Genomic DNA, 19,954 nt, shown 5'->3' on the forward strand with positions numbered 1-19,954 from the left:
CCGGCACAGGACAGCCTCGTTGTGCCGGCACAGGACAGCCTCGTTCTGCCGGCACAGGACAGCCTCGTTGTGCCGGCACAGGACAGCCTCGTGCCGGCACAGGACAGCCTCGTTGTGCCGGCACTAACCTATGTCCAAATAAAAGTTTTTGGTAACCCTGCTGTAAATTGAGCCTCCTTTCTGGAGGGGTGCGTACTCCTCGTTATTAGAGGCTCAACACTCTCCCGGTATCTGAGAGGTTTCATAGAGAGGAGCGCGCTCCCCACCCCTCTTACACCCGGGAGATATGGGCAACTAAGCCAGCCAATCAGGAAGCCGCATGTCACAGCGACATAACCTGACTCGCGGTCACACTGGCAATGCGGACGCTGGTAACCATTATGTCCCAAAAGTGCTGGAAGATCGTATCTCCAGTGCCAACTCAGTGGGCCAATTAAAGATGGGCGCAGGTGTTCGCAGCTCATGCAAAGGGAGGGGTGGCAGAAAGTGACCCGTTCAAAGGCTATAAATGTGGGGGTAACATACCGCCTCGTTCTACACCCCAGATTTACTCCAAACTTCCCATCCAAACAGAGGCTATCAAATCATTACCCCTAAGCCTCTATCTAGGCGGGGCGTGGTCTAGTGGTTAAGGAGCTGGTGTTTCGTGTGGAATGGGGTCCAATGCCATCTTTGATACTTGAAGCAAAGTGATATGTCTCTGTCCCATTAGAAATGTGACTGTAAGCTCTTGGGGACACATGCACTGGCGTTACCTTGTGCCCAGCTCTGGGTCCATCGGTGTAAGGGAATAAAGAATTCTTGCTGTTACAGAGGAAGTCGGAGATTGATGGAAGCTGCATTATCAGAACTATAAATTATGCACAAAATCAGACACACAAACAGCTTTTTTCCGAACCATCAAAACAGACTTTCTACCATCCCCAGCACACGCTAAATAATGGATCGAGTCATTAGACAAATGTATTGAATACTCAACCATTAAATGGCTAATCTCCCTCTCTCTTTCCCAAATGCCTGTACCCATATCTTGGCAGGTATCAGATCAGATCAGTTCTGCCAGCTGTTGTGTGTGTGTGGTTGTGGTTGTGTGTGTGTGTGTGTGTGTGTGTGAGTAGGATGTGAGTGATTTGTGCACAGATCCCCAGTCAGTGACCTGCAGCATCAGGGAGAGGAGGAGCAGCAGCAGCAGCCCAGATCCTGGGCTCAGCTGATGATATCACTGTGTGGTTTTGTGCCTCTCTCACACAGCTGCAATCCTTCTCTCCTGTATCCAGAAGCGCAGGCAGCACACACAGAGCAGCCAGCACCGCACTGACAGCACGGACAGCAGAAACACCCTATTGTTCCTGTGTATAGCAGGTAGGCTGGAGCCCATACCCCATGCTTGCTAGGGGCATAATATGCACAGGGGAAATGGTACGGATAGCACACGCTTGCACGGGCAGGACATGTTATCTGAGCGGAGAGGCATGTTTTATTGTCTGGCTTATTATCCCATTCTCCTGTCTCCGTGGGACGTTTCCCCAGAAAGGAGGCGCAAGGGGCGGGAGGTGCCAGCGATGTGTTAAACACGGGGTTATCAATGTCTGGGGTAAGGGGGAAAGTGTGACATTAAAATGTACATTACAATTAAAGAGATGTATGGAATGATTGGTAAATTGTATATCGCGCATAAAATATATGTAATAGTATTATATATATACATATATATATATATATACACGGGTGCCCGAATGCAGTTAATTGTTAGCAGGGCTTTATTCTGTATAATTAAGGTGTAATCGGCGCTGGCACTTGCTGTTGGTCCCAGTTAATTGCTGTATTAATACCATACGGACACTTTGCCCCATTTGCTTATTTATACAATTTTCTATCTGGAATAAGAAAAACCCATATTATCTCAAAATGGTGAAGGAAGCATTTCGTGACGTCAGCAGATCCCCAGACTATGGGAGGGGGATGGGCCGATTCATTTCTATCGGTGGGCCGTACAAAAAAAATAAAAAATAAATAAATATATATATATATCAGCCCCTATTCACCCCTTAACCACTTCAGGGCTGGAGAGACATGCAGCGTATTGCTCTGAACTGTACAGCCATATACTGCAGGGCATGAGCCCCTCAAGGGTTCATATAATACCCATGTCAAATTCTGATTTTCACTGAATTTCATTATTTTTGAGGAATTCATAGACTAATAATAAATAAAATGGCTTTATCAGCTAAAGGCTTCTCCGACTCCCCTAACTTGCCCCTTATACTGTACCACGCATCTTATGGGGGGCAGAGAATTGACATCATGGGTGTTGATATTCTCCTTTTTTTTGCATGTCTGTCATGGTTTGAGGAACTAGAGAGTCCGATTGGAGGGTTCAAAAAGACATCTCCATGGATAAATGTGGAGCGAGGTTGTGCTTGATTGAGTGAGACTGGCTTCCAATGGGCGAGGTTGGATTCCAATGAGTAAGACTGGCTTCCAATGAGTGAGGTTGGATTCCAATGGGCGAGGTTGTAATTAAATAAGTGAAATTGCTTTGCAATAACAAACCCTGGCTTCCAGTGAGTGAGACTGACTTCCAATGAGTGAGGTTGGATTCCAATGAGTGAGGTTGAATTCCAGTGAGTAAGACTGGCTTCCAATGAGTGAGGTTGGATTCCAATGAGTAAGACTGGCTTCCAATGAGTGAGGTTGGATTCCAATGAGTAAGACTGGCTTCCAATGACTGAGGTTGGATTCCAATGAGTAAGACTGGCTTCCAATGAGTGAGGTTGGATTCCAATGAGTAAGACTGGCTTCCAATGAGTGAGGTTGGATTCCAATGAGTAAAACTGGCTTCCAATGAGTAAGACTGGGTTCCAGTGAGTGAGGTTGTAATTAATTAAGTTAAATTGCCTTCTAATAACGAAGACTGGCTTCTAGTGAGTGAGACTGGCTTCCAATTAATCAGACTGCCTTCCAATGAGTGAGACTCACTCCCGATGAGTGTGACTTGAGATGGCTTGTTACCATGGAGATGAGAAGAGCCAGTTTCAGGGAGTGGGGAGATGGGTGGGGCCAAAGACCCTGTAAGATTGTTCCTGTTACAAAGATCTGTTTTGTAATCCGATTGCAACATCCGCTTGGTATTTGATGCTGGCTGAGAGCTGAAATATGTGCGGTAGAAACATACTAAATCATGGCTGAGAGTCGGGAACTATTGTGTAATAATGTTATGCTATTATTATTATTATTAGAAAATGGGGGTCTTTTAGCCGCCAGCGTAACTACTAAATAATATGGTAGAATAACTCCGACATTCACTGTTAATGCATTTGCAAAGGAACGAGTGCATTAACCCTGTCACTGCCAGTCAGGCCACCATATCCTCATCGCATAGCAGCCGCACGCCCTCCGAATGTGAAACATCTGGGACGAGGAATCAGCGCGGGGTCGCTAGGTGCTGGTCAGCTGTATTTGGAGTCTCTGATTTCTACAGACTTAGATACATTAAATATTGGAAGCATATATATATATATATATATATATATATATATATAAAAGAAAAGAAAAAAGCGCCCAATCCTAGTGCATTACTGTGCAAAATATGGTTTAATTCCCAATAGAAGACTCATAAAATGAACTCACAAACATAAAAGATAAAAAAGCATTGTATGAGTTATATAGGTAGCGGTTGGGAGCCAGTGTCAACGTTTTATTATGATGAGCAAATAGCACAGGGCAGCTGCGACGTTTATTGGTGGGGCAGTATATCCAAAGTGACCGCCGGTGACATGTCCCCAGCCTCCCGCTAATGGTACCGTGGTAACCGACTTTGATTTTCACTGTAAATCTTCCTTGTAAAAGCCGCGTCTTCTCTGAGGCGGTGAGGAAATCCGCCGGTTAGTGGAAGCGGTCAGTGGGCAGAGCGGGGGTTTGTGGGCACTATAGCCGGAACGACTGGGAACGTGTTGTGGCGTCTGGACAATCTTTGCGGTTCCTCCCCGTGTGCGTCTGCCAGCAAGTTATTAAATCCCTGATGGGACGGGCGCAGGAGGCCGCAGATCTCCGCGGATTGACTTGGCATAACTGACATGCCAGCAAGTCCAGCCCTGACCACACAGCGTCGGACGGATGAATCTCGGCCAAAAATGTTTGCGTGCCATTAAAAATCAGTACTGTGCACAGTTCCCCGCGAGCCTTGTAGTGGGGGCAAACCTCTTCAACCCCCAATTTCTGCCCTAATTAAGGCATGAAAAGCTGAAGTGACTCGCCCAATGATGTCACCAAGAGCTGATAGCAGGATTTGAGGGTCAAAGACTCCCACTTCAAAGACAGCACTCGACCACGCCCTGTCCCTTGTATAATAAGATGTGGGTGTGATTGGAGGTTTATGGCGCAGGACGGTGCTCTCTAGAATATTGATGAATTAAAACTTGAGCGTGTCCTTGAGCAGTGGGTGGGGTTGTAACCCCGCCTGTGTCCTGTCACTAAGCAGTGGGGGTACCACGGTGCCCGTGTGCTGCAGGACAGGGGACTCCGGGGGCAAGGGCGGGGGCACACCTTGCTAGACATTAATACGTGGATCATATAAGGGGAAAGAGCCAAAACAACAAAAAAATCAGATTGTACTTTCATTGTGAATAAAGATTTTAAATGAGGTGGTACTTGGTACTATTGCGCACCAACACAGCTGTACGACTGTATTTCTCACTGTACAGTGAGTGGGACAATAATATTTGCTTATACGGGGCTGGGGTGTACTCTGCACTTTGCGTGTTGCATTCCCTGTCCCAAAGAGCTCACAATCTAATTTTGCGGCCTGAAGCGCTAAGGTGACTCGCCCAAGGTCACAAGTAGAGTTGACGCTGAGATTCAAACTGGGTTCACCCACTTTAAAAGCAATCTTACCACTAACATACCCTCTAACCGTACCTGGATCTGGTAAAACCAGCGGTACCGTGTATGCGGATTCCTGTGAGAGGCTGACGCTGATTAAGGCCTCGTCCAGGGTGGCGCTGAGCGGGCGGGCGAGCTCACGATGAAACGCATTGTGTGTGGCCGCTCGCACGCGCGTCACGTCAGCGGTTCGCCCAATGAGGACGGAACCGGTCCGTGATGTTGTGGCCGCACCCCCAGGCGAGCGCGCGCCTAGCCGGCCACAAATCGGCCAGCCGAGCAAGGCACAGCGCACGTGCGCCAGCGCGCCCGTTCCCTGCCTGGCCACTGCCTGGGGCCTCGTGCATGGAGTGAGAGCGCGCGCTACCGTGTGCGTGACGCGCACTTTTACCTGCAGTGATCTGTGGCCTCGGTAGACGCAACGGGGAAGCGTCTCGGGGGGCGTGACCATGACGTCACGGAACCGCTCATCTGTCCCGACCGCCGCACTCAAAATCAGTTCATTTTGTCTCCTCATATTTCGCGCGCTTTTGAGCTCTGACCGGCGGCAGCGCGTTCTAAAGACAGCCTCATAGAGGCACATATAATTGATTGTGCGCCCCGCTCGCACCATGCTTGGTCTCGCCGAACACAGACGCGGTCTAAAGCAGCTGGGAGACTGATAACTGATCTGATAATGATCAGTGTCTCTGTCTCTGTGTGGTTGTGTGTGTGTGTGTGTGTGTGTGTGTGTGTGTGGTTGTGTGTGTGTGTGTGTGTGTGTCAAGATATACAAATAAATCCCTAAATACACAGATTTTATTGGTGACCTGTGCACACGGGACTGTGCGGGTACGGAGGCTGTGTAGGAGGTATTGTACCTAATTACATGTGCTAAATATTGGGGTCTCCACACTGAGCGTTTCCTTCAGCGCGATGGGTCGCTGTTGGGAGGTGACAGTTCACAGTCGGAGCTCAGGTGGGAGGGAGGGATTGGGCACCGATGGGCAGAATTAGAGGTGCTGTCTGTGCTGGGTCCCAGGGGAGAGGCGGCTGACAGAGTTCTGTGATCATTACACATCTCAGAGGATCCGAGGGGCGGTGGCTGGTGGGAGGGAGGGAGCGGGACATCCATGGGAAGCAGCAGGAACTCCTCCGAAAGCAGAGGGAGCGGCTCTGGGGCAGACGGTAACAGGGCACAGAAGAAGGTAGGGACCTCCGGCGGGCAGCATCCGTGGGCACCTCACTCCCTCTGCACTGGGGGGCTGACAGGGCACATTAGATGCTGGGGCCACCTGGGATGTCCCCCCGTGGGCCAGTCCGACCCTGTTGATGGCAATGAGGGACCCTTGGGTTCCCCCGCTGTCCGCCTATTCTCCTTTTCTATAGTAATACTGCAGACCTGATTCTCCAAGGAGCCGGATCAGGAAGCGTTTAGGGGTAGAGGGGCCACAAGGTTATTGTGATGTCATTTTTAGATACGTTTAAAGACTTAAACATTACTATATTTATACATCTTGCTAGCATGTACTGTATAACACCGGTACCATATATAGTTACATCACCTTATCTGACAAGCGCGCGTCACTGCGAGAAACTGCACTTATCTGCCCAGGTAAATAGCATGAAATTAGCAGGGGCTGAACGTCTAGGGGCCACATTGAGGCCCTTTTGCGGGTCCCCAGATAAAGAGCCCGTCTGTAGCTTCTATGTGATGTCTCCGAATCCCCTCGCACGGGGGGGGGGGGGTGAGATAACGGAGGGCATTAAATAGAAATACATGAGTCTTCTTCCCTGTGCTACAGTATGCTGTTATTATGAATTTTTGTATTATTATAACACACAAACATATTCTGCAGCACAGTACAAAGGGCTGGGAAACCAGTCCATGATGAAACACCACATGAGCACACCATGGCCCATAGGTACGGGTGTCCCTGCTCCCAGGAGCTTACAATCTAACCGGGAAAGGAGAGTGGAAACATACAGTGCAGGGGGAGAGTTCCTACAAGATGCTAGCAATGAACGTGGGATTCTGCACATGTGCAGTGTCAGGAGATGTCAGTGGGAATGTTGTGATATGTACACAATTACAGTGCAAGTGTGGCAACGGATTCCTGTGTTGTGTGTTGTGAGACAGTCGTACAGGACGCACAATACACGGTGCGCACACTGTTTGTAATAAATAAAAGGATACATGCAGTGTGTGTCCCTGTAGGTGCTTTCTACGTTGAATGCGTACCTTTTATTGGCCGGGGTCGGAAGCAGGGGGTCTCTGCGGCTGAACCGCTGTTACTTCTGCTCCGGGACCCCCTGGTTTCCGAGCTACTTACCAGAGAAGGAGCCGACGGCACCCTTCATGGCAAGGATTTCAGGGGTTCCCCAGAGCTCAAATGAATGGGGAGCCCCTCTGCTTGCAACCTACGTTACAAATTGGGGGAACCGCTCCTTTGTCTTGCTCACTGTCCCCATGTAACAAGCCTACAGAATACACACCGTGATACCTTGGCTTGGTACGTAGGCGCCGTAGACCTATCTGACTAACCGAACCGGTGTGCTTTGGTGGAGTCGGCACGAGGATAGGGGAGTTGGAAGGAGGTGCCAGGTAAGTGAGAGAAGTGGCTTTAAATTGCTTTAGTATAAATCCAATCATGTTCCCTATTGTAAAATGACAGCAGGAATCAATCAGTGGGTTTACGGAAGGTATCCACTGCCCGGAGTGCAATGTACAGGAAGCCGGAGGCAGGAGCTGGAGCAACAGTGTGTTGCGCAGCAACGAGATCCTCATTATACTCTCCGACTTGTATTGATTTGCGGGGATTAAAAGCGCAGCCAAGCAAAGTGCGCCTTTCTTACGCCTGGCCCAGGTCTCGCAGTTCGGGGGTACATAGCCTGGCATTTAATGGCTGCTGGTGGGCACGCTTTGGTAACGGGCGTGCATGCTGCTTGGAAGAGGTTAGCTTGGTAGTAAGGCCATGGAGCGTTAAGGATGGAAACGAGTGAGGTGTAGGGGGGAATATATATATATATGCACATTGCAAACAAGGACATTTTAATGGAATGTTTTTTTAGTTCAAGGAGCGAAATGTTATTAGATCCCAGGGAGTTTGGGAGAGTATTCGACTTTTTTCCGTTGAGGGAAGTTTAGTGATTTGTAAAGTGGTGACTGCCTTCCACTGAGTGATACTTCCTCCTGAGTGAGTGCCGTCCACTGAGTGATACTTCCTCCTGAGTGAGAGCCTTCTACGGAGTGATACTTCCTGAGTGAAAGCCTTCCACTGAGTGATACTTCCTCCTGAGTGAGTGCCTCCCACTGAGTGATACTTCCTGAGTGAGTGCCTTCTACGGAGTGATACTTCCTGAGTGAGTGCCTTCCACTGAGTGATACTTCCTCCTGAGTGAGTGCCTTCCACGGAGTGGTACTTCCTCCTGAGTGAGTGCCTTCCACTGAGTGATACTTCCTCCTGAGTGAGTGCCTTCCACTGAGTGATACTTCCTCCTGAGTGAGAGCCTTCTACGGAGTGATACTTCCTGAGTGAGTGCCTTCCACAGAGTGGTACTTCCTTCCTCCTGAGTGCCTTCCACTGAGTGATACTTCCTCCTGAGTGCCTTCCATGGAGTGATACTTCCTCCTGATTGAGTGCCTTCCACGGAGTGATACTTCCTCCTGAGTGAGAGCCTTCCACTGAGTGATACTTCCTGAGTGAGAGCCTTCCAAATAGTGATACTTCCTCCTGAGTGAGAGCCTTCCATGGAGTGATACTTCCTTAGTGAGAGCCTTCCACATAGTGATACTTCCTCCTGAGTGAGTGCCTTCCACTGAGTGATACTTCCTCCTGAGTGAGTACCTTCCACTGAGTGATACTTCCTGAGTGAGTACCTTCCACTGAGTGATACTTCCTGAGTGAGAGCCTTCCACTGAGTGATACTTCCTGAGTGAGAGCCTTCCACATATTGATACTTCCTTCTGAGTGAGAGCCTTCCACGGAGTGATACTTCCTCCTGAGTGAGAGCCTTCCACTGAGTGATACTTCCTGAGAGAGAGCCTTCCACTGAGTGATACTTCCTCCTGAGTGAGAGCCTTCCACTGAGTGATACTTCCTGAGAGCCTTCCACTGAGTGTTACTTCTGAGTGAGAGAGAGCCTTCCACTGAGTGAAACTTCCTCCTGAGTGGGAGCCTTCCACTAAGTGATATTTCCTGAGTGAGACCTTTTCACGGAGTGATACTTCCTGAGTGAGAGCCTTTCACAGAGTGATACTTCCTCCCGAGTGCCTTCCATTGAGTGATACTTATGAGCGAGAGAAAGCCTTCGACTGAGTGATACGTGAGTGCCTTCCACTGAGTGATACTTCCTCCTGAGTGAGAGCTTGCCACTGAGTGATACTTCTTCCTTGTGAGTGCCTTCCAATGAGTGATACTTCCTCCTTATGAGTGAGAGCCTTCCACGGAGTGATACTTCCTCCTTATGAGTGAGAGCTTGCCACTGAGTGATACTTCTATGAGTGAGCTTGCCACGGAGTGATACTTCCTCCTTATGAGTGAGAGCTTGCCACTGAGTGATACTTCTATGAGTGAGCTTGCCACGGAGTGATACTTCCTCCTTATGAGTGAGAGCTTGCCACTGAGTGATACTTCTATGAGTGAGCTTGCCACGGAGTGATACTTCCTCCTTATGAGTGAGAGCTTGCCACTGAGTGATACTTCTATGAGAGAGCCTTCCACTGAATGATATTTCTTAACGAGTGATAGCCTTTAAGTTGAGTGGTACGTATTCCTAATGAGTGACATTCACTCCAAAAGAGTGAGAGTATTCCAATGAGTTTTCAAACTAAAGTTGAGACTCACTCCTAATGAAGCTGACCCTCTTTCAGTGACATTGAGACTTGGGACTTAATCAATAAGCACAGAAGCAAATGAAAAACCCCATTCAAATCAATCTGAGTCTCCCGGCGGGTCGCAAGGTGAGCGGGCACTTTGGGGGCTTACAGTAATTAGAGAGATTGCTTGAGGGGGGGAGGGGGGGTACACCTTTTTGGGTTTCCATTAGTTGGAGAGATAGTAAATAACATCAGATTTATCAAGGGAAAATCTCACTGAAAACAGTTTATTTTTTTATTTTTTTTAATTTGGATAAATTCAGTCCAACTTTCAACCCAGAATAGCACCAGGTTTGCACCAAAAATGTTGATATATAACTCCTTTTTATCTACTATTTGCTCCTTTCTGTCTGATACTTAACAATAGAAGATATAGCCTGTATTAAAGGTATCCCGGCTTCAGTGGCCGCATCAGTGGCTCAGTCATTTTGATTAGCCACCTGTGCTGTAGAAACAGGGATATCCTTAAAACCGGACCTGTTGGCTCTTGAGGACTGAATTGCCCCCCCCCCCCCCTATACTAACCCCATTTGTGATGGGGTTCCGTTCTCCTTACATGCACTGCAGGCCTTTCTGGCAGTAAAGAGTTAATTCTGAGTAAATATTGTATGATGATGATGAGGGTCCATTTGAAGAGTAATCCTCTTCCCTGAGAACGCTTTGCTGAATCTCCTCCTGCTGAAGCTACAAGAACAATCCGTAATGCTCGCCTGGAATGGAAATTGTGGCGTATTTGTTTTTAAAGTTTAAGCTACAATTAGGCGGCTGCATTCTCCAGATAATCAGCGGCGGCTCTCAGCAATGAAACCAGATATATCGTCTACGGACCCGAACTTCAGTTATTCCTCTGTGTGCATGAAGTCCGCTAATTTGGAGGAAATGAAACATGATGAACGATATCATTATAACAAGGATGTCTGTACACTGCCAGCATCTCTGACTCGTTGAGAAACGATGTAACTTCAAGATGCTCCCCCACCATTTTCAATGTGTGGTCCCCTCTGTCACTCCCAACCCTAAGGGTAGAAGCTTCTTAATAGGTACACAGAGAATGTTATGCAGGGGAAGACACAAGATTCAATTAGACAGAGGGGGTACATCTCTGGTAATACCCCCAATAAACACAGCAGACCTGGCAATGATCTGCTCATTGAACTAAAATATATATTTTAAAGGGTCCACGAGTATAAAGATACTCATTATCATTAAGCATCCTGGACATCTTTCCAGTGTTGGGGGAACAGTTTTGCTCCTGAACACAAGACTGTAACTGGTGGTGTCTTCAAACGAAAAATATACGGAGTTCAACCAACTCGAGCGTCCCTGCTTGGCCTTCCAAGAAGGGCCGGGCTGTGTTCATGCTATTGATGTAACAGAGGGGCATACAAGAGAGGGAGAGGCTGGAAAGGAGGGGTGAGATGCAGCAGCCTCCTGCTCTGGAGATACAGGGCTTGTTTTCGAGCAATTTCAGGAGCAGATGGGAGCATGCGAGGGCCTGGGGGCCCAGAAGGAGAGAGCTGAAGAGATTGTAATCTGTAATTCTATGTCCTGCGCTGCGTACACTGCCAGTGCTATGTAAAAAAACCCAACAATATTAGAATTATTAATATAGGCACACTAGGAATGTGATGCTGGGTGGTTTCTAGCAGTCTGGAAAGGGTTAATTCCTCTTTGGTAATATGGTAAACCCCTTCGCTCTCACACATGGGCTACAATGTGAGCAAGGAAGCCAGATTCGTCTCTATTCGCCCTTCAGAAAAGGCCAGTCGCTGAGTCACTGGGAATCGCATTAGGGTGGCGGTGTGGCTTTATCTCAGGTGACCTGCCCGTCTCTCTGTTCCATGGGCACGGTGAGATAAGGAGGTAAATGGGCAGATATTCAGATGGCGAGCGTGACTTGTATGTGTGATGAGAGATGAGCGCACTTCCTGGAAGGTGACAGCGACAGGTCTCTCGTACACATCGAGGACACGGGGGGGGGGGGAGGGGGAGGGGGAGGGAGGGGGGGAGAGTCTTTATGGAGAGATCAGAGATGATAGAGAATGACTGGTACTAATAAGACTAATAAAGAACGAGTTCATCATACAATCTGCATTCTAATAAATGTGCATCTTTTATGGATCACTGCGTGCTTTCTCTCTCCTGCTCTCTCTGATTTACTAAGCGCTAATGTGGGGTGTAGCACCCCGATACAGCATTAACTGCAATTGAAGCCAAAGATACCCTCCCTGCTTTGTATATCCGTAATCTTCCTTTCTTTTTCTGTTTCTTTTCATTCTTTATTTAACTCGACTATCTCTCTCTCTCTTCATTCTTCTCCTATTTTCTTTTCTTCTGTTATCTCTCTTCCCTCCCCCCTATCTGTCTCCCTCTTTCCCCCCCACTCCTCTCTTCTCCTGTATCTCTCTCTCTGCCTCATGTCTCTCCATGTCTGTCTATCTCTCTGCCCCCTGTGTCTATCTCTCCTCTCTCTCTCTCTCTCTCTCTCTCTCTCTCTCTCTCTCTCTCTCTCTCTCTCTCTCTCTTCCCCTGTGTCTCTCTGCCCCCTGTCTCTGTCTATCTCTGATACCTGTTTGTGTGTCTCTCTCTCTGTATCTCTCTCTCTGCCTTGTGTGTACCTCTCTCTGCCTCTCGGCCCCCTGTCTCTCTCTGCCCCCTGTGTGTGTGTGTGTTTGTCTCTCTCTGCCCCCTGTGTGTGTGTCTCTCTCTGCCCCGTGTGTGTGTGTGTGTGTGTGTTTGTGTCTCTCTCTGCTCCCTGTGTGTGTGTCTCTCTCTGCCCCCTGTGTGTGTGTGTGTGTGTGTTTGTGTCTCTCTCTGCTCCCTGTGTGTGTGTCTCTCTGCCCTCTGTGTGTGTGTCTCTCTCTCTCTCTCTCCCCCCTCTCCCTCTCGTTGTCCCAGTAAGTCACTCTGCACACTTCCCTGATCCGCACAGTCTGTCTTTTGTTCCTTAGAAGCTGTTCTCTCTCATTGACACAGAAAGATGCCTTTCCTGATTCCTTATTACTCAGCTTTGTTGTCACAAACGTCCCCTTCGCTCCAAAGCCTCCTCATTTTATTCATTCCATTTCTGTTCCGTTTCAGTCTTTGTTTTGCCCCAGAAACGAACATCTTGTTTGTCTCACATTTAGGTCATTTTATGTCCTTTAAATCATTCCCTATATTGTGAGACCGAGCTACAGAAATATGTGTCTCTTCTCCTCTACGCTGGAGACATTGCAGGGTTAATATACCCATCTATGTATACCGCACCTAGCAAAATACAGTGTAACACGGAGGGGACGCACGGAGGGGACGCACGGAGGGGACGCACGGAGGGGACGCACGGAGGGGACGTGTGTGGCCGAAATTCCCTATTTACTCCGAAGGAATTTCGGTGTATATAGAATAGCGCCACACTTCTGTTATAAGCGTCCAGCTGTTTAAGGCTGCGCTTACAGGCCAGCGTCATCGCGTCAAAACAAATGCATGGCCGCCGTCGCGTGCGCTTATAGTAAGCGCGGCGCGACAGCTTGGTCGGGATCGCTGGAAGTCATCTCAATTTGATTTTTCCAACAACCGCAGCCTGATTTCGCCGGCACTATAAGCGCGGCCTGACTTCGCCGTCGCCAGCACTATAAGCGCAGCCTTAGGATGCGGTCCCAGTCAGCACTGTAGCACGCGGTCCTGGAAGAGCTTGCGACGGGAGGGGGCGTGGTGGGGGGTTTGCAGGGGCGTGGCCACGACCTCACGGCTGGTTCGCCCTCATTGGCTGAACCGCCGGCCACGCCCCCGTCGCACATTCTAAACTCAATTTCACCGTCTTTACTGAAAACCTGTCGCGCACCGCTGGGGAAATGTGCGCGACAAGGTAATAACTGGGACCGGACTGACTGGGGGGGGCGGTGCTTGAATGCACAGCGCACGCCTCGAGAAGGTACGGGGGCCGCAGCCTTAAGCTTCTCTTGCTTAGAGAATGGAGTTCCACTAAAAATATTTGCTGGGGCCTTTTCATTTCCGTTTGACCCAAATAACCTTGGACTGTAAATGGCAAAATGCTTTTGTACAAAGGGACCGCTGGGTAATACAGTAGCCATAGTGACCGGGACACAACGTTTAATATGGCCCACCTGAAAATAGCCAGGACTTCTTACTCGTAATGATAAGTACAGCATCTTTCAACAAGTCCCTACAGGTCAATACAGACCCCCCCCTCCCCCCCCGGTTTCAGCATATTCATTATTACGGAAGAGCGGGGAATATTTCCCCCTTAAACACGTTTAGCGTGGTGCCAGTGATGGGATTTCTCTGTATAAGCAGAGTATTGATTGGCCTTTCTATGCTGCTCCTGCTATGGGATTTACGAGCGTCGGTGTGGGGCGGGGGAGGGTGTAGACTGGAAAATTAGGAGTCCTTGTCAGTATGTACCAGGGGAGGTGACATTTAGCGCTGTGAGGTCGGTGGGTCACTGCATTGCTCCTTTAGTGATAGCTGCCGAGTATTCACTGGGAGAATACTCCAAGCCAACTCCCAGTATTGATGGAGCTAGGGGGATGGTCATTGGTTTATACCTCATTACTGCCACTGGGACGTAACTATCACTTAGCACCTGTTTGGAAATACTAAATGAGACCAGTCCCCTTTTACCCATTCACAACAAATACCTGTTATATCTGTCATGTAGAGAAACGCAGTGCAGACCTGGCTAGGGGCAAGAATTGAGCCCATCCCACCAAGGGCAGGTTCTTCTCTCTCTAACTTCGTGAAGTTATGTCATTATACACAGCGCTGTACTGTATGTAACAGATTGATGCATTGAAGCTGGAGGCTCAGCGGAAACATGATGTAGTTCTCTGAAAGGGTAGTGGATGCATGACACAGGCTCCCAGCAAAGAGGAAAATGTGCAGATAAAGTGGGCCTTACCGGTGGTTATTTGGGTTCCTACATGAGCCACCCATTCAATCCCTGTTCTACTAACACTGTGACTCTTTAACCAGCTCCCAGCTTCTCCGTCTCAGTGGTAATTGATTGTGACAGTAACAGCCCCTGTGCCCCCAGAACACAGGCAGCGTTCTCTCCCCTCCTCCTCCCGGAGCTGCGAGGATCAATAAAGACTTGAGAAGCCCATAAATGATCAGTGATACATTGAGGGGTGTCCCTCTCCCGCCATGCTCGCTGGTAACACTGCTAATTGTATTCTTTACTGATGAATGTAGGATAATCTCAGTGTTTTTTTACTGCTATATTAGCCTTTCTATAACCCCACGTTCCGGATGGTCAAGCGACGCGTTTCTCTGCAATGAACAGTCCATGGAGGGGTGCGGGGAACAAACTCCACATAGGATAGCAATAAGGGTCCATCAGGGGGTACATGGGAGGGGTTTCCGAGGTGTTCGCCAAAGTAAATGTGCTGAAGTAGGGATATGCTGAAAACCTGACCTGTTGGTGTCCCTTGAGGACTGTTGTTGGTTACCCCTGCCTCAGGGGTGTGCAAACTGGGGGGCGCACAACATTTTGTGGCGGGGGGGGGGGGGGCGCAGCAGTTATAGAGGTCCCGCGCTCTCCCCAAAGGCATTTAAATTAAATGCCGGGGGACCGTGCGAGGCCTCTGTAACCCACTTACCTTCCAGCGACGCGTCGTTGGTAACCCGGCGTCAAATGACACGCGGGCTCACGTGATGTCACGTTGCCATGGAAGCCGGGCCTGAGCAGGGGGCGGGGCGCGAGCCGCAGAGCAGGCCGGGGTACGCACGGGGAGAAGTTTGCGCACCCCTGCGCCTGAGGCTTCGTGTCTAGCTCTTCGCTGCATGGCACGCCCGTCCGTCACGGAAGGAGTTAATACACAAAGCGCGGTACCCAGCACGGTTACATAGAATTGCTCCCTGCCTTTGTAACCAGTGGGGAAGCCTCTCCAGTTCTGCATGGCAGCCTATGTGTGTCTTGTAGCCTTATTAATTAATGCTCTCTGCAGTGCATGCTGGGAGATGCACTTAGCGACCTCATTATTTTACCCGGAGAGTAACAAATGGCTGCTTCTCTGCGGTTTGTCGTTGTAACGCGTTTCGCAATGGTTCTGCAGCTACTTTGTGCTGTTAGTGAAATCACTGAGGCCGTCCCCCCTTCTCTTTGCTGGGTTAAGACACATGGTTGAATATATATTTATCTCAACAAACGCATTGTGTGCATCTGAGGTCATGATGATGTCATAAAGCAAATCCTTAAACTGCTTTGTCATCGTCCTATGTGACTTTGTGAGGACATTAACCATATGAAAGTTGTCACATATACTGCACATATGGAGGAGCAGCACGACTCCAATTTAAATATTTCTTTAGCATTCTCTCCTCTCCCCCATCTCTCCCTCTTTCTCTTATTTCTCACCCCATCTCTCTCTCTGCCTCTCTCCCTCTTTCTCTTATTTCCCTCCCCACCTCTCTCCCTCTCTCTCTGCTCATCTCTCTCCCCACCTCTCTCCCTCTCTTTCACTGTCCCCAACTCTCTCCTCCCATCTCTCTTTTCTTTCTGTCCCCATCTCTCCCTCTCTCTCTGCTCATCTCTCTCCCCACCTCTCTCCCTCTCTTTCTCTGTCCCCTTCTCTTCCTCTCTCTCTGCTCATCTCTCTCCTCTCCCCACCTCTCTCCCTCTCTTTCTCTGTAACCATCTCTCTCTCTTCTTTCTGTCCCGATCTCTCTCTTCTTTCTGTCCCCATCTCTCAATTTCCTTCCCCCTCTCTCTGCCCATCGCTCTCCTCTCTCACCCCACCTCTCTCCCTCTCTTTCTCTGTCCCCATCTCTCCCTCTCTCTCTTCTTTCTCTGTCTCTGTCTCTCTCTCCTTTCTCTGTCCCCATCTCTCCCTCTCTCTCTGCTCATCTCTCTCCCCACCTCTCTCCCTCTCTTTCCCTGTCCCCATCTCTCCCTCTCTCCTCCCATCTCTCTCTCTCTTCTTTCTGTCCCCATCTCTCTCTTCTTTCTCTGTCTCTGTCTCTCTCCTTTCTCTGTTCCCATCTCTCCATTTCCCTCCCCTTCTCTCTGCCCATCGCTCTCCTCTCTCACCCCACCTCTCTCCCTCTCTTTCTCTGTCCCCATCTCTCCCTCTCTCCTCCCATCTCTCTCTCTTCTTTCTGTCCCCATCTCTCTCTTCTTTCTCTGTCTCTCTCCTTTCTCTGTTCCCATCTCTCCATTTCCCTCCCCTTCTCTCTGCCCATCGCTCTCCTCTCTCACCCCACCTCTCTCCCTCTCTTTCTCTGTCCCCATCTCTCCCTCTCTCTCTTCTTTCTCTGTCTCTGTCTCTCTCCTTTCTCTGTCCCCATCTCTTTCTTTTGCCTTTCTCTCCCTGCATTTCCACCCATCCCTCTGCCTCACCCTCTCTCTCTCTCTCTCTCTCTCTCTCTCTCTCTTTCCCCTTTTCCATTCTAACTCCTGGAGGATTTAGTGATGTCATAAAGCATTGTTCCTTTGTCACCGTACGGAAACGCACTGTGATGTCACAGTCTGTGGGAGTCGCTGGCGTATCACTGCTGCCTCTGATTCCATCTCCAGGCTGCAGGCCGGACCCTTCTCCCAGTATATTGATCCCCGCTCCCGTTACCGTGCACGCTTTGCGCAGCGTGTAACTGACGCAGATCGGCGGCAGGTATCTGTAGTGCAGCTGAAAAGACACTTAATATCTCGGAAGAATTCATTATGATTTAGAGCTAATAACACTAGAAATAAAACGATTAAAAATCAGGCAGCCCAGATGCTGCCAGCCCAGCCTCCTGCCCCATTAAATCTCCCCCCGCACTATTGCGCTGACAGTGAGTGTGCTTCTCTCTGTTCATTTAGCTCCATGTGCCTTTTTAACAGATTGTGGGGGGATCGCCAGAATGTGGGGGGGTCGCCAGAATGTGGGGGGATCGCCAGAATGTGGGGGGATAGCCAGAATGTGGGGGGATCGCCAGAATGTGGGGGGATAGCCAGAATGTGGGGGGATCGCCAGAATGTGGGGGGATAGCCAGAATGTGGGGGGATAGCCAGAATGGGGGGGGATAGCCAGAATGGGGGGGGATCGCCTCTCGGAAAGGGAAGCCAAAACATGGCACCTTTTTAATAGGAAAGGAGATTCCATGTAGTGATTCTGCGCAGACAGGCGCCCCTGGCACAGATTGGGAGAGGACGCGGTTCCCAGCTGGCGTTCCTGCGGATATGAAGGTAACAGAGGGATTACCGGCTGCCAGTTTCCAGGGGAAACCCCAGTGATGCGTTATAGGAAAGTGATACGTGTCTACATCTGCTGTGACACGGCGCGTTGGGCCGGTGCTGTGACACCGCGCGTTGGGCCGGTGCTGGGACACCGCGCGTTGGGCCGGCGCTGTGACAACGACCGTTGGGCCGGTGCTGTGACACCGCGCGTTGGGCCGGTGCTGGGACACCGCGCGTTGGGCCGGTGCTGTGGCACCGCGCGTTGGGCCGGTGCTGTGACACCGCACGTTGGGCCGGTGCTGGGACACCGCGCGTTGGGCCGGTGCTGGGACACCGCGCGTTGGGCCGGTGCTGTGACACCGCGCGTTGGGCCGGTGCTGTGACAACGACCGTTGGGCCGGTGCTGTGACACCGCACGTTGGGCCGGTGCTGGGACACCGCGCGTTGGGCCGGTGCTGTGGCACCGCGCGTTGGGCCGGCGCTGTGACACCGCGCGTTGGGCCGGCGCTGTGACACCGCGCGTTGGGCCGGCGCTGTGACACCGCGCGTTGGGCCGGCGCTGTGACACCGCGCGTTGGGCCGGTGCTGGGACACCGCGCGTTGGGCCGGTGCTGTGACACCGCACGTTGGGCCGGTGCTGGGACACCGCGCGTTGGGCGGGTGCTGTGACACCGCGCGTTGGGCCGCTGCTGGGACAACGCGTCGTTGGGCGGGTGCTGTGACACTGCGCGTTGGGCCGGTGCTGTGACACCGCACGTTGGGCCGATGCTGTGACACCGCGCGTTGGGCCGGCGCTGTGACACCGCGCGTTGGGCCGGTGCTGTGACACGGCGCGTTGGGCCGGTGCTGGGACACCGCACGTTGGGCCGGTGCTGTGACACCGCGCGTTGGGCCGGTGCTGTGACACCGCGCGTTGGGCCGGTGTTGTGACACCGCGCGTTGGGCCGGCGCTGTGACACGGCGCGTTGGGCCGGTGCTGGGACACCGCACGTTGGGCCGATGCTGGGACACCGTGCGTTGGGCCGGTGCTGTGACACCGCGCGTTGGGCGGGTGCTGTGACACCGCGCGTTGGGCCGGCGCTGTGACACCGCGCGTTGGGCGGGTGCTGTGACACCGCGCGTTGGGCGGGTGCTGGGACACCGCGCGTTGGGCCGGTGCTGTGACACCGCGCGTTGGGCCGGTGCTGTGACACCGCGCGTTGGGCGGGTGCTGTGACACCGCGCGTTGGGCCGGCGCTGTGACAACGACCGTTGGGCTGGCGCTGGGACACCGCGCGTTGGGCCGGTGCTGTGACACCCTGCATTGGGCCGGTGCTGTGACACCGCACGTTGGGCCGGTGCTGGGACACCGCACGTTGGGCCGGTGCTGGGACACCGCGCGTTGGGCCGGTGCTGTGGCACCGCGCATTGGGCCGGTGCTGGGACACCGCGCGTTGGGCCGGTGCTGTGGCACCGCGCGTTGGGCCGGTGCTGTGACACCGCGCGTTGGGCCGGCGCTGTGACACCGCGCGTTGGGCCGCTGCTGGGACAACGCGTCGTTGGGCCGGTGCTGTGACACCGCGCGTTGGGCCGGTGCTGGGACACCGCGCGTTGGGCCGGTGCTGGGACACCCCGCGTTGGGCCGGTGCTGTGACACCGCACGTTGGGCCGGTGCTGGGACACCGCACGTTGGGCCGGTGCTGGGACACCGCACGTTGGGCCGGTGCTGTGACACCCCGCGTTGGGCCGGTGCTGTGACACCGCGCGTTGGGCCGGTGCTGTGACACCGCGCGTTGGGCCGGTGCTGTGACACCCCGCATTGGGCCGGTGCTGTGACACCGCGCGTTGGGCCGGTGCTGTGACACCGCGCGTTGGGCCGGTGCTGTGACACCGCGCGTTGGGCCGGTGCTGTGACACCCCGCATTGGGCCGGTGCTGGGACACCGCACGTTGGGCCGGTGCTGTGACACCGCGCGTTGGGCCGCTGCTGGGACACCTCGCGTTGGGCCGGTGCTGTGACACCTCGCCGGTGCTGTGACACCGCGCGTTGGGCCGGTGCTGTGACATTGAGTGTTACAC

General features: G+C 51.7%; 1 protein-coding gene across 1 annotated transcript in view; it reads left to right on the plus strand.

Annotated features, from left to right (window-relative positions):
• Nucleotides 1-1,135: 1,135 nt before the first annotated feature.
• L1CAM (L1 cell adhesion molecule) overlaps nucleotides 1,136-19,954 on the plus strand; it is a 118,339-nt gene continuing 99,520 nt past the window's right edge. Inside the window, exon 1 of the mRNA XM_075579514.1 lies at nucleotides 1,136-1,362. The gene's annotated coding sequence lies outside the window, so the exon portion shown is untranslated. The remainder of the gene's footprint in view (nucleotides 1,363-19,954) is intronic.

The sequence above is a fragment of the Ascaphus truei genome, chromosome 21 (genome assembly GCF_040206685.1).
Source record: "Ascaphus truei isolate aAscTru1 chromosome 21, aAscTru1.hap1, whole genome shotgun sequence".
NCBI lineage: Eukaryota > Metazoa > Chordata > Amphibia > Anura > Ascaphidae > Ascaphus > Ascaphus truei.